Below are 12,226 nucleotides of genomic sequence, written 5' to 3'. Positions count from 1 at the left end.
AACTTAAATATGCATTTTAAAGTGATGTGGGTTGTGCCGCCTGCAGTAGACCAGTGAGTAATACCTTCAGCCCTGGCACCTAATTGTTTACAAATTAAACAATGACTGGTGCCAAACTCAGGTAGCATGGTGCGCAAAATAAAGATGGCCTGGGATGCAGCCCAAGTAATTAATAGTGGCTGAGATTAATTGAAGTATTCCACCCATCACTTTTTTAGGTCGAGCCTAGGCAGCGCGCATGCGCTGCTATAGGAAAACGACCTCTTGAAATCAATCTGTACTTTTCACACTCTTGTGCGTGTGTTTTATTTTTTTGCTTGCTTTCAATTGGTCTTTGCGTGCGATGGCAGCACGCAATTGGGCAAAGGCGGGTGCATGTTTCACCTTTGCCAGCAATAGTAGCCACCTACGGCTAGCGGTTACGCGCAGCGGCGTGCAATGTGCCATCAGTTTTCTTCTACTTCACATTTATTTTCTCTATTTCTATTTCCATGTAGGGAAGTATGGTGCAGACGCCTCCACCGAACCCCCAGTGGCTTCTTCATGGTCCCCTGCTTCACTTATGTATCCCCCTTTCCCCGTCATCTCTGTTTTGCTCCTTTTGTACTCCTTTCCAAATTTCGCCTTTCCAGACCCGTGTTGCCGCACATGCCCACGTCTATGTCCTGTGATATTTTATGCCCTGACTTTTCTGTCCTTGCTGTGAAATAGCAGGGGTGCTCAGGGGAATCATAGCAGAGGCTTTGGATGGACACCGGTGTCTTGTACGGCTTATCCATTTCTCTCCCACACCTGATACTCCTGTCCCACCCCTGGCTGCTGGAGTGACTCGGCCTGAAAGGAAAGTTGGTTGGTTGAAAGCTTTATTCTTAATGCAAGATATCTTGAAAGCATACATACATATAAAAACAGCATTTCAAAGACAGTAAATAGATATGTCAACATTATAATACTAAGATAATAAAATAGGATATAGCCCTAAATAAATTAGCTACAAAGTGAATTAAATTGAAATTGACAGTCTCTTGCAGCGAATCAACCATGAGCGTTTTAAAAATTTGGAAACACCGCAGACAATTGGAGGGGCGGTATCAGTCAATAAAATACGTAGTGCAACCAGATGCCTACGTGTTCCCAAGCGTCTAAAAAGAGGTTTAAGCCAATACCGCCTAGGATTAATATAGTCCGGGCATTCAAAAAAAATGTGTGCTACCGTTTCTGGCCTAGATTGACAAAGGGCACAGAAGGGCGATAGATGAACACCGGATTTCCATTTTGAGACAAAGGCCCCGATCGGGAGGGTGCCTACCCTGAACTTGAAGTACAGGGCCCTATCAACTGGCAAGGTGATTAAGTCCAGGTAGGGTTCGTAGGCTACCACATCTTTTATTTCCAAAAATGCTGCAGTCATATTACAGTGGTTTTGGTTCCTGATAAGTTTGCCAGAGACCCAGTCCCAATAAAGTTTTTGGAGGTCAGCCTTTGGTGGAGCAGATTTTGTAGTCCAACAGTCCCCCAGGCCCAGCTCTCCCAAAAGGTTTTTGGTGTCCCACAGCCACTTGATCTTGGCCCAGCCTCCCGTGCTCATTACCTCTGCCAAGCCGTCGGCATAAGGTTTTAACTCCGGGACCCTCCATATACGGGACCAAAGAAGCAATGGTCGAAGGCGAGCCTGATCTTTAATACTCTTGCAGCCCACATCCAAGAGTACCGGGACTGTCGGGGTGCTCGAGGGGAGGGCTAGGAGGTCCTTCAAAAACTTGTTCTCAGCCTTGGATAGGGACTCTAGATTACAGTGGCCCCACAGCTCGGCCCCGTACAATGCTGAGGTTACGCCTCTGGCCTTGTAAATCTCGATAGCAGGTCTCACAAAGTGTCTGGGTGATGCTCGAAATTCCCTAAGCAGAGCGCCCCCTATCTTTTTGTGGTTCAGGACCATCTTGTCAATGTGGGAAGACCAGTTCATATTGTCAGTTATACGCAGCCCCAGGTAATCAAATTCGGAAACTTTCTCCAAGGGGACGGTGTTCAAAACAGGCGGGCGTCCTAGTCTCCTTGGAGGGTTCAAGATCAAATATTTAGTTTTATCCACGTTGATACCATACCTCTGGATAGACAAAAGTCCTGGAAGCGGGTCAATCGTTTCTGTAGTCCCTGGGGAGTTTTTAAAATAAGCAGAGTATCATCTGCAAACAGCAGAGTAGGGATCCGTACTCCCCCCAGACAGGGTGCGTCCGCTGGTTCTTGCTGCAGATGCTCAACAACCCCGTTGACGTAAAGCGAAAAGAGTGTTGGAGCTAACACGCAACCCTGTCTGACGCCCCTACAGACCGAGATCCTGTCCGTTGTTTCCCCATTTTTCCCCCAACGGACCTGGGCATAGTTACTAGTGTAAAGTTTAATGAGTAGGGATAGAATATAGGGGGGCAGCCCCAGACCCTGAAGTACCCTCCAAAGTTCCTCCCTAGGGACCAGGTCAAAGGCAGTCTTCAGGTCAATAAAGGGCAAGTAAAGACTGCCCTTGCCTAATTCCACGACCTTCCAGTTTAGGAGTACTAACCTGAAGACCTGCTCAATGGTGCCCGTTCCAGAACGGAAACCAGCCTGGAAATCAGATAGCACTCTGTTCTCGTCCACCCAATGGAGAATCCTTCCCAAAATTGCCTTTCCTGCCACCTTTTGCGAGGAGTCGATCAGGCTAATTGGCCTGTAATTCCCTGGGCTATCTCTGGGACCCTTTTTATAAATAGGGACGACCACCGCCCCCCTCCATGAGTCAGGAACTGGGCCACCTTTCATAATATCGTTTAGAAGTGCAGCGATTACAATGGCCCAGTCAGATGGGTATGCACGCAAAAGATCTCCTGGAAGCCCATCCGGGCCTGCTGCTTTCCGCGGTACCACCCACTTGATAACCTCCTCTACCTCCCGTGCCGTAAAAAGATCGAGATTAACGCCCCCTACCGAGACGGTGAAAGAGGCTGGGTCATTTAGGGGGCCTTCTACCGGAGCGTATAAGGCCCCAAAGTGTTTTGACCAGTTCTGGGGAGGGATGTTACATGTCCTCAGGGTCTCATCGGGTCTGTTTCGGGAACCCACCAGATTCCAGAACCCTCTTGCGTCCTTGCTTTTACTGGCAGCCAGTAGGTCCGCCCAGAACTTTTCCTCCCATTCCTTTTTGGCAATTTGGAGGGTCCTGGAGTAAGCCTTTCTGGCTTCCCTGATCTTAATTTGCGATTTAGATTTGACTGCCTCTACCAGTCTAGTCTTCATTGCCCTACATGTACGGGTATACCATCCCTTAACTTTTATTTGCCTTTCTTTGGTCCCTAATCTTCTTGGGTGAGCAGTAAACAGATTAGATAGGGCCTTGGTAAGGTCACTAAAAACCCCACAAACCACCCCCGTCCCTCCTGTAGTGGTCCCCAAGTTAAGTTGTGCTAGGGCTAGGAGTTGAGTTATTGCTGCAACCTTCTCCTCAGAGAGGGCGAGTTTCGTCCACCTTATCCGCCTCCCACAAGGAGCTACTTGCGACTCGCCCAGATCTGCTGTGAAGGAGGGAGCCAGGTCTCCCCTTCCGGCTGTCCACCAGGATACTAGAGTGAGGGAAAGGAAGTTGTGATCACTCTCTACTGAGGGGACCACAACCATATCCCTCACCATGTTCCACAGACACACATCAAGGAAAAGATGTAGTCAATTCTTGATGTGTGATTGGGCCTATTGTAGGTGTGGGCCCCCCCCCCTTGTCCGACTCTGTCCTCCCATTTAGGGCCCTCAGGTTGAACTCCATACTGAGGGTATACACCTGCAGGGCCACCTCAGTCCACCTCTTAATGGGGGCTATTTCTAAAGCGGGAATCCCCCTCCTGGCATCCTCCTCATCCTGATACTGGGTGACGTCCGAGCCTAAGGGCTCGAATGTACAGTTGATATCACCAGCAACCAGGATGCGTGTCTTGTAAGGGGTTTATCTTAGGAGGCCCTCCAGAATTGCAATTGTTGGGGACTGCCTTCCCCCCTTAGTACCTCGTGCATAAATATTGTAAATGTTTAAAATAGCGCGACCCCTGGAGTCCTTCAGAGTAATATTAAGGAGGTCCAGACAACCGGTCTGTTGCTCCACTATCCTACAATTCAGTGAGGCAGCAACCCAGATGAGGAGGCCACCAGAAGGGCGTCCCCTCCCCGATTCTGAGCATACTGCTGGGATAGAATAGGCCAAATAGCCCACCTTATGAGTGGGCTCCGTGCTCCATGTCTCCTGGAAAATGCATATGGAATGCTCATCCACCGATGCATTCCAGTCGGGCAATGACAGCTTTCTTGAAATTCCGGCTACGTTCCAGCTGAGGACCCTAAAAGATGGGTCCGTCACAGCTGGGACGCTACCGGGTGCAAGGTCATGACAGGGGGCCACCTCTTGAAGCTCCACCGGTGTTCCACATGCACCTGCGATATCTTGGGTCTCTACCCTTACCCCTACGTCTAGTAATATAGAATGGATTTTAGATGGGGATGGGGATAAGGACTGTACTATGGTAGAGGTTGAAGACTCTCTCAACTCACCCTCTGCTGTCCCACCCTTGCCCTCAAGTCAATGTCCCCTGGAGCCCCAGGTCATCTCTGGCCATCCGGCTTGGGGATAGAATTGAGGCGCCTCAGAGTATCGTGGGCCTCCACCAGGGCCAAAGCAAGACTCCCCAGTGACAGGCCTAAAAAGTTTGGCTACCGGCCTAGGGTAAAAATAAGTCAAATCCACTACTCTAACACCAGGGCCGCTCACCTCTTGATTTTGACCACAAATTATCTTCGCCACTCTGTTGTCCTGGAAATTGATAATAATACAGTCTCCCTCCAAACGCTTTTTGCCCTGTCCCACCCAACCTACCCTACGTACACTGAGGATTAATCCATCCACACCCATTGGAAGTGGTTTGTTTGTTTTTAACCAGTGGAGACTCTTGTTTTTTAGGGCCTGGTGGGTCTCAAGCTGATTAGCCTTCAGTGGTGGGACATTGACAAGCACTACAACATAGGGATGGCAATCAGGGGGGAGATTAACCGGAGGGCTCCGAGTGGTGGCCTTTGGGGGAGCAACCACAGTAGCGTCAGATGCCAAGTTGCATCTGTCGCCCTTAGCTGGAGGTGCTGCCCCGACCCCCTTGACATTGACACTCGACTGTGCAGTTTGACTGCTCTTAACCAAACTCGCACCTGCCGTTGTCTTTACCTGAGGTGTTTTCTTAAGTTGATTTTTAGAGACCACGGGGGGCTTTGTTATTGTATGGGAAGTATGAGGGGCAGGACCTGGCTTAGGAGTGGAAGTGACCGGGGGGACTAGAGATGGGTCCCTGCAAGGTGTTACATCAGGGAGAATGGTTAACATTGGAACAACCTGCGCTGGGTCAGGGACTGCAGGCAATCCTTTTCCCATGTTCCTACCCGCAAAATCCTCACTTGCTCTAGACTGGTGTTTAATAAGAGTCTTAAGTGAGAAAAAATTATCAAGGGTGGATTGTTCGAATTTATCTACTCTCGCCCCCAAACCCTTGAGTTGATCCGTCAGCAGGACCAATAGGCTTTTAATCAGGTCCGTAATTATTTTGAGGGAATCAGGTTCTAGGGGGACGGCTACCCTATCATGGGCATTGGAATGTACAAGCGGGTTATCTGAAGTTTTTCCCACAACAGGAGGCTCCCCTGCCCTACCATTAGTCGTTTGAGCTAGGCCTTTTTCAGGTTTTGACCCAAAACCCCTTTGCCCTTGCTTTCTTGCACGCTTGTGGAATGTGGTGTGACTACCTTTGCGTAAGCTCATAACCCTTTTCCTTTTCGCCTGCTTTGTAGTGCCTTGAAACTGGGTGAGCGGTCGTATATCCGTAGGAGGGGCCTGTTGTAGCGGTGGGAAAATCTGGCCATTGGCGGGGCACGGTGAAACTTGAGAAATTGTTTCTCCCGCCACCTCGATACCAACCACCGCTGGCAATAGATCAGCAAGATTTTCTATTCTGCCTAAACTTGCTCCTATTGCCGACAGTCGAGGCTGCACTGGGGCGTCTAAGGGGTGAAGAGATGGAACCCGTCCAGAAGTTGGGGACAGGGCCTGGGCCACAGCACCAAGCGAGGAGCGTCTAGCTGGTAAGTAGGCCTCCGAGAGGCAACGTTCGGTCATCACGATCTCCTTCTCAATGACCGCTGCTACTCTAGTTTTGAATCGGTCCATAGTTCCTATATTAGAACTCCCAGCTGCTCCACCCTCTCCGCCACTCCTGAGCAATTTCCCGGAGCGGGTAGACATGGTAGGATATGCTCCCTCTGCCACAGTCACGCAACCTAGCAGGTCCACAAGCGAAATGTTAGGAACGTGGCCCTGCCCAGCCACTGTCAGCCCCTGACTGCCACAGACTGCCCGCCCTTTGCTCGGGCTTCGCTCGGCGTCCCGCTCGCGTCCCGCTGGGCGTCCCGCGTGATGGTTAAGTGAGGGGCGTTGCAGGCGCGGTGGGCGTGTCTTGCTGGGGGCGCGGCCGAGCACACCTGTGCAGCGCAGGGACTCCTGGTCTTCCGAGTCCCTGCTGGTGCGCTCCCTCCGCAGCCTCCGGTAATTCCTCCCAGGCGACCAGACGACTCCTCCAGGCCCTCGCCTCTCACCACGAAGCGTCACCCGCAAAGCGGGTGCGGCGGCGAGTAGTGGCGGGAAGCGGCGGACCCCTCACGGGCAAGGGCAGGCTGATGCAGCAGCTCCAAAGCTCCCAGGTAGGGTGTAGCGTTTTGGCGTTCCCGCCGATGCAGGGGAGCACACGCCTTTTGAGTTTGGTCAGGCGCGGTGGGCGTGTCTTGCTGGGGGCGCGGCCGAGCACACCTGTGCAGCGCAGGGACTCCTGGTCTTCCGAGTCCCTGCTGGTGCGCTCCCTCCGCAGCCTCCGGTAATTCCTCCCAGGCGACCAGACGACTCCTCCAGCCCCTCGCCTCTCACCACGAAGCGGCACCCGCGAAGCAGGTGCGGCGAGCAGTGGCGGGAAGCGGCGGACCCCTCACGGGCAAGGGCAGGCTGATGCAGCAGCTCCAAAGCTCCCAGGTAGGGTGTAGCGTTTTGGCGAAAGGAAAGTGTCCTCTAAGCAGAGACAGTGGTTCCACTTCCCTGTTGCTCCCCCTCCTTTAGTGCGCACACAACCCCTGGCGTGGGTGCACTTGCTCCCAGATTGTCAGGTCGCTCACTCCCCTGTCCTCCAAGGCAGTAAGTCTGTCCGTGCTCCCCCACTACTACAGTCTCATCAAGCACACAAGCTCAGAGCCCGAGGGGAGCAAGGCATGCGAGCACTGCAGGCCTGCTCCAGCTTTCTATTCTGGTCAGATTCTCTCTCAAATTACACGAATCACATGATATTGACACCCATCGCAGGCACCGCTGGAGTGGTACAAGATGAGGCCTTGTTGTGTCAGCGCGTGTAAAGATCCCTTGCTTACAAAGGGGCACGAGCCGATTGTGTACAACCGTCTCCACGTTGTGCAGCTATCGAGTGAACCTATTTTTTAGATTAATTTGAAAGGGAGCCTGGCTTTGTTGTTGATCTGCTACCAACAGTTGTAGCATTTTGTTCACAACGCCAGCAGTGACAGTCAGGAAGCCACTGACATGGGAAATGCCCCTAAGCTTGCAGGGCACGTGATGGCTACATGGTTGCTTTTATTTCTTCTCATTCTATCCAGCTGCTGAGTTTTATTCTCACATTTTGAACTTAAAAAATACCATTAAACGCCTCATCAGGGGTAGTAAGTGCTATATAAATGCAATTACAATACATTTTAACATAAAAAGTGTTTGTAGTGTGATCCTTTCTGCTGCTAATAGATTTGGCGCGTTTGTTGAAGACATGAATGCTTCCATTGTTGAATACAAAATTACCATTACTGGGGTGCTGGGAGTATCGAGGCGGATGGTACCAATATAACAAGTAATGAGCGCAGTGGATGGATGGCAACATGATGGTGGTCAAAAAAATACTTGTTTCTTCCGTGAAAAAAGGAGATGAGATGTTGCTCTGAATGATGATAGAACAATGCATACAAATGAACCAACGCCTGTGAAATAAATCACATGGAAATGCCAGGTAGTTGGAAACCCTGTGGAAGGAAAACATCATGAAAATAAGATGTCAAAAAGAACACGTTTCTCTTGATGGAGCAAGGTTTTGCATATAAGCAACTTGCTGGATGAATCCTCTCCTATAATCATAATAAAGTATTAATAAATTGTTTGTCATATTAATTTACACGAATTCTGTACACAATGTAGAAGCAGGGGAAGCTTGCCTATGGGTCTACTAACAAGTAATTGAATGAGACTAAAATGGCTGCTAAAAACGCGGGAAATAAATTGCGCATGCGCTTACTGCATAATGTCATAACGCTTGGAGGGAAAGCTTCGCTTGTGCGCACTAAAGTACAAAATGACCGCTTCAGAACTCACATGCTAAGCATCTGCTTTGCTCAAAACTAAACTGTGTTTTATACTAAGTGCTAAAGCAAAAAGAATTATTTTAATTAAATGGGATTAGAGTGGACATAAGTGGTATACAGTGAAACCATTTTATTTGAGTCTAACATCTTGTCTTTTTGACTTCTCTGTTAGTTTGCTATTGGGCCTATATCGAGAGACGAGGCTTAAACCCACATGGATAACTTGCGCAGCCTCAATAGAATACAACCCTGGAGTCGTGATCCCAAGCGTTTCAACATGGTCAAGGATGAACTTTTCTCGGGCGTGGCCAGCAGCATGGCCGGCTAAGACGTGCCTTGCCGGAGCTCCTGCCGAGCTGCACCAAAATCCGACTTAAGACATACCCTATGCACCACAGACGCTACCCGGCGGAGGCCAAGACACACTGGCAGCTGAAGAGAGTGCCGTAGCACCGAATACACCCTGGGGTTGGCAGTAACACGGGAAATCAGGACCGGCGAAAACCCTGTGAGGCCAAGATGGTGGCCGCGACACCCGACCGACTCAGGAGCGCCTAGGAGCCCGTCCGCAGCCCTACGGAGTAGGAGCACGCACCCGGAGGCACCGCAAAGCGAAACCCTGCCCAGTGGTACAGTATAGCCACTACTGGGTGCCCGGAGGAGAATCGGAGGTTCCGCCGGAGACCGGCCGCCTTTACCAAGATGGCGGCCGGCACGATCGGTACCCGGTGACGAGGAGCTGAGGCCACTCGCTGCCGTCCCCGCTTTGTGGTGAGGCTGGGGGACGGTGAACTTTGAGACCGGAGGAGCTGCGGTGTGGAACACGGGAGGAGGCGGCGAAAAGCAGTGACCGCGAGGTGCGGGAGAGCGGGACTCACTCAGCAGCTCCAGGCAACTACACTAATATGGCGGTTGGGGGACACCCGGGGGGGGCGAACAACAGCATTGACTTCGCCCTCCGGCACCACCCGAACCCCCCCCCCCCGCCACCGGAGCGCTGTGCACTCGATACACCGAGGGCCTGGCCTTTCATCGAGGGGAAACCTGCAGTTACAGCGGGACGAACTGGTTTTGGAGGTTTTGGACGGCCGGTGACGAGGCGAGATGGTCACCGCAGCGCACAGAGGTGCCCCAGGCACACCACAACCGGTGAAGAGACTCAGGACCGACATCAAGGTATTGTGGGGAGACACGAGGCAAAGGCTCAACTGTGGGGAGGCGCCGAGGGGCACCATATAGCACGACACAGCCACATACGGTGCTGAAGGCCGACAGCCACCACCTGCTGACTGGCCCCAACCACGCCTTAGATACTCCAGAAGTCGGTGGCCTGCATCTTGCTCTGGGAGCCCTTCCCGAGACACTGACAGGCATGGGGAAAAGAGACCTGGTCCCTAAATCCACGAAGCAGGGCCCCATGGATAACTTCGCGGCGCCAAGACATGCAGCGGAACAGCAGCCTGTGACACCCGGAACGCGGATAGATACGGCGATGTTGATGGAGGCCATCCAGGCGTCCAGAACTGACATCCAGGAGTCCCGGGCGGCCCTGGAGGTGAAGATTGGGGAAGTAGGCTCCGAGGTTATGCTGCTGCGACAAGATTTCCGGAATCTGACGGACAGGGTGGCGGTGACGGAAACAAGACTTAGTGAAAACGATGCATCGATATCATCCCTGAAGAAAGATATGGCGGAGCTACAGGCCTCTCACCGTCAGTTGCAATGGAAGGTGGATGATGCGGAAAATAGATCGAGGCGCAACAACCTTCGCTTTGTGGGCTTTAGGGAAGGAATTGAGGGGAAGAACATGTCCTCCTTCCTCCACGCCTGGTTGAAGACCACCTTCCCAACAGCACAGTTCTCCACATGCTTCATCATTGAAAGGGCGCACAGGGCCCTTCTGGCCAAACCTCCGGAGGGGGCGAGACCGCGACCAGTCATAGCGCGATTCCTGAACTATGCAGACAGAGATTTGATCCTGCGAGAAGCCAGGAAGCTGGGAGAGATCCGTCTGGAGAATACGACCATAATGATTTTCCCGGACTACAGCCAGGAAGTCTCGAAACAGCGTCGCTCATTCGACTCCGTGAAGGCAAAACTGAGGACTTTGAACATAACGTACATGCTCCTTTTCCCCGCAAAGCTCAAGGTGCTCTACAACGACAAGTCCATCTTCTTCTCACACCCAGAGGATGCATGGCAGTGGCTTGAGGAACGTCCTATCCTGAACAGCAGAGAGGCTGCCGGACGGGAGGCACTGGACAGATCACTGCGGGAAAGGCTGCGCTGGGAGTTTCCGAAACCGCAGCGACGGAAAACATGAAGGATAAAGACACAGACACCGGCGACACCGTATCGAACCCGTGGTACAAGGGACAGGAAAGGAGGCAGATCAACATCGCCGGGAAATGACTCGGTGGCAGGCTCTAGGTTCAGTTGCTTGCGGAATGGAATCCGTTCGGAAGGAGATGAGGAGGACGATTCGGAGGGCCGCGCCTACGGAGGAGAGGAGGACGATGTCATGGAAGAATCTGTGCACCTGCTGGTTACAGAAATACAACATTTGGAACAAGACTCATCGGGACAGGTGCCCACTATGGACACACAGGACTCGCACTCATGAACGATGGTGCACGGGGAACAGGGAGATGGCAGCTCGACTAAGGGGATCACGCAAGTTGGCACGCCCTTCAATGTTTTTTGAGTTTCTTTTACTGTTCTTTGGTTTGTGATGGGAGGGATGTGTGGGAGGGCGACAGACCTTCTCCCGTGGATAGTTTGGTCCCACGTTGGGATGCGACTGGAAGGGGAGGGAGGTGGGGAGGGGGGTGGGAGGGGGGAAAGGTTCTCGAAATCCCTCGAGTTGGGGCCAGAGAGGGACAAGGGAGGGAGGGGGGGACAGTTAGCGGGCAGCAGAAGCACACCTTGATACACCACGTCACTCTTCCACCACAGGGACTCACCAGGGAAAAGAGTCGCTTTACGCAATGGCAAGTACACTAGACACCCCACAATTGGGTGACAAAGGGGTCACCATCTTAACATGGAATGTAAATGGCTTAGGGTCAAAGATCAAGAGGGGGCTGGTGAATGCCTACCTCAAGAGAGTAGCGCCAGACATCATCCTACTACAGGAGACTCACCTCAGAGGCCATAAGTGCGCGTTCATAGCGAGAGGCCGCCACGTAGTACTAGCGCATGCAGGGTACACGTCGGATTCCAGGGGGTGGCGATCTTACTTAAAAAAACAGCCCCATTCAATATCACCCGCACCTGGCTGGACCCGCAGGGGACTTATGTGGGAGTGCAAGGGACATGGAAAAGACGCAGTTACACTATCATTTCGGTATATGCACCTCCAAAGCTCCAAGCGCGCACCCTCAAAGCAATCACCGCCATTCTCATGGATACGGCGGATACCATACAAATAGTAGGTGGCGACTTTAATGATGTTATGTGTGAAGCACAGGATCGTACAGGGACGGCACGTACATTGGGGACACGTTCGGCTTTGGCGCGACAGATGAATGTCATGGGACTCATGGATGTCTGGAGATGGCTTCACCCTACACAAGCGGCTTACTCTTTCTACTCAGGGGCTCACAGGGTCTTTTCCAGATTAGACTACATATTCACGTCCAGACAGAACCTTACCTCGAGTGATATGGCGGAATATAAAGCGAGGGGAATATCAGATCACTCTCCACTATATGCACAGTTGGGGCGGGAGAGGGGAAGGGGGGGGCTGAATGGCGCCTAGCGGCAT

Source organism: Lissotriton helveticus, chromosome 4_1 (genome assembly GCF_964261635.1).
Source record: "Lissotriton helveticus chromosome 4_1, aLisHel1.1, whole genome shotgun sequence".
NCBI classification, from domain to species: Eukaryota; Metazoa; Chordata; class Amphibia; order Caudata; family Salamandridae; genus Lissotriton; species Lissotriton helveticus.
This window is presented reverse-complemented; position numbering follows the sequence as displayed.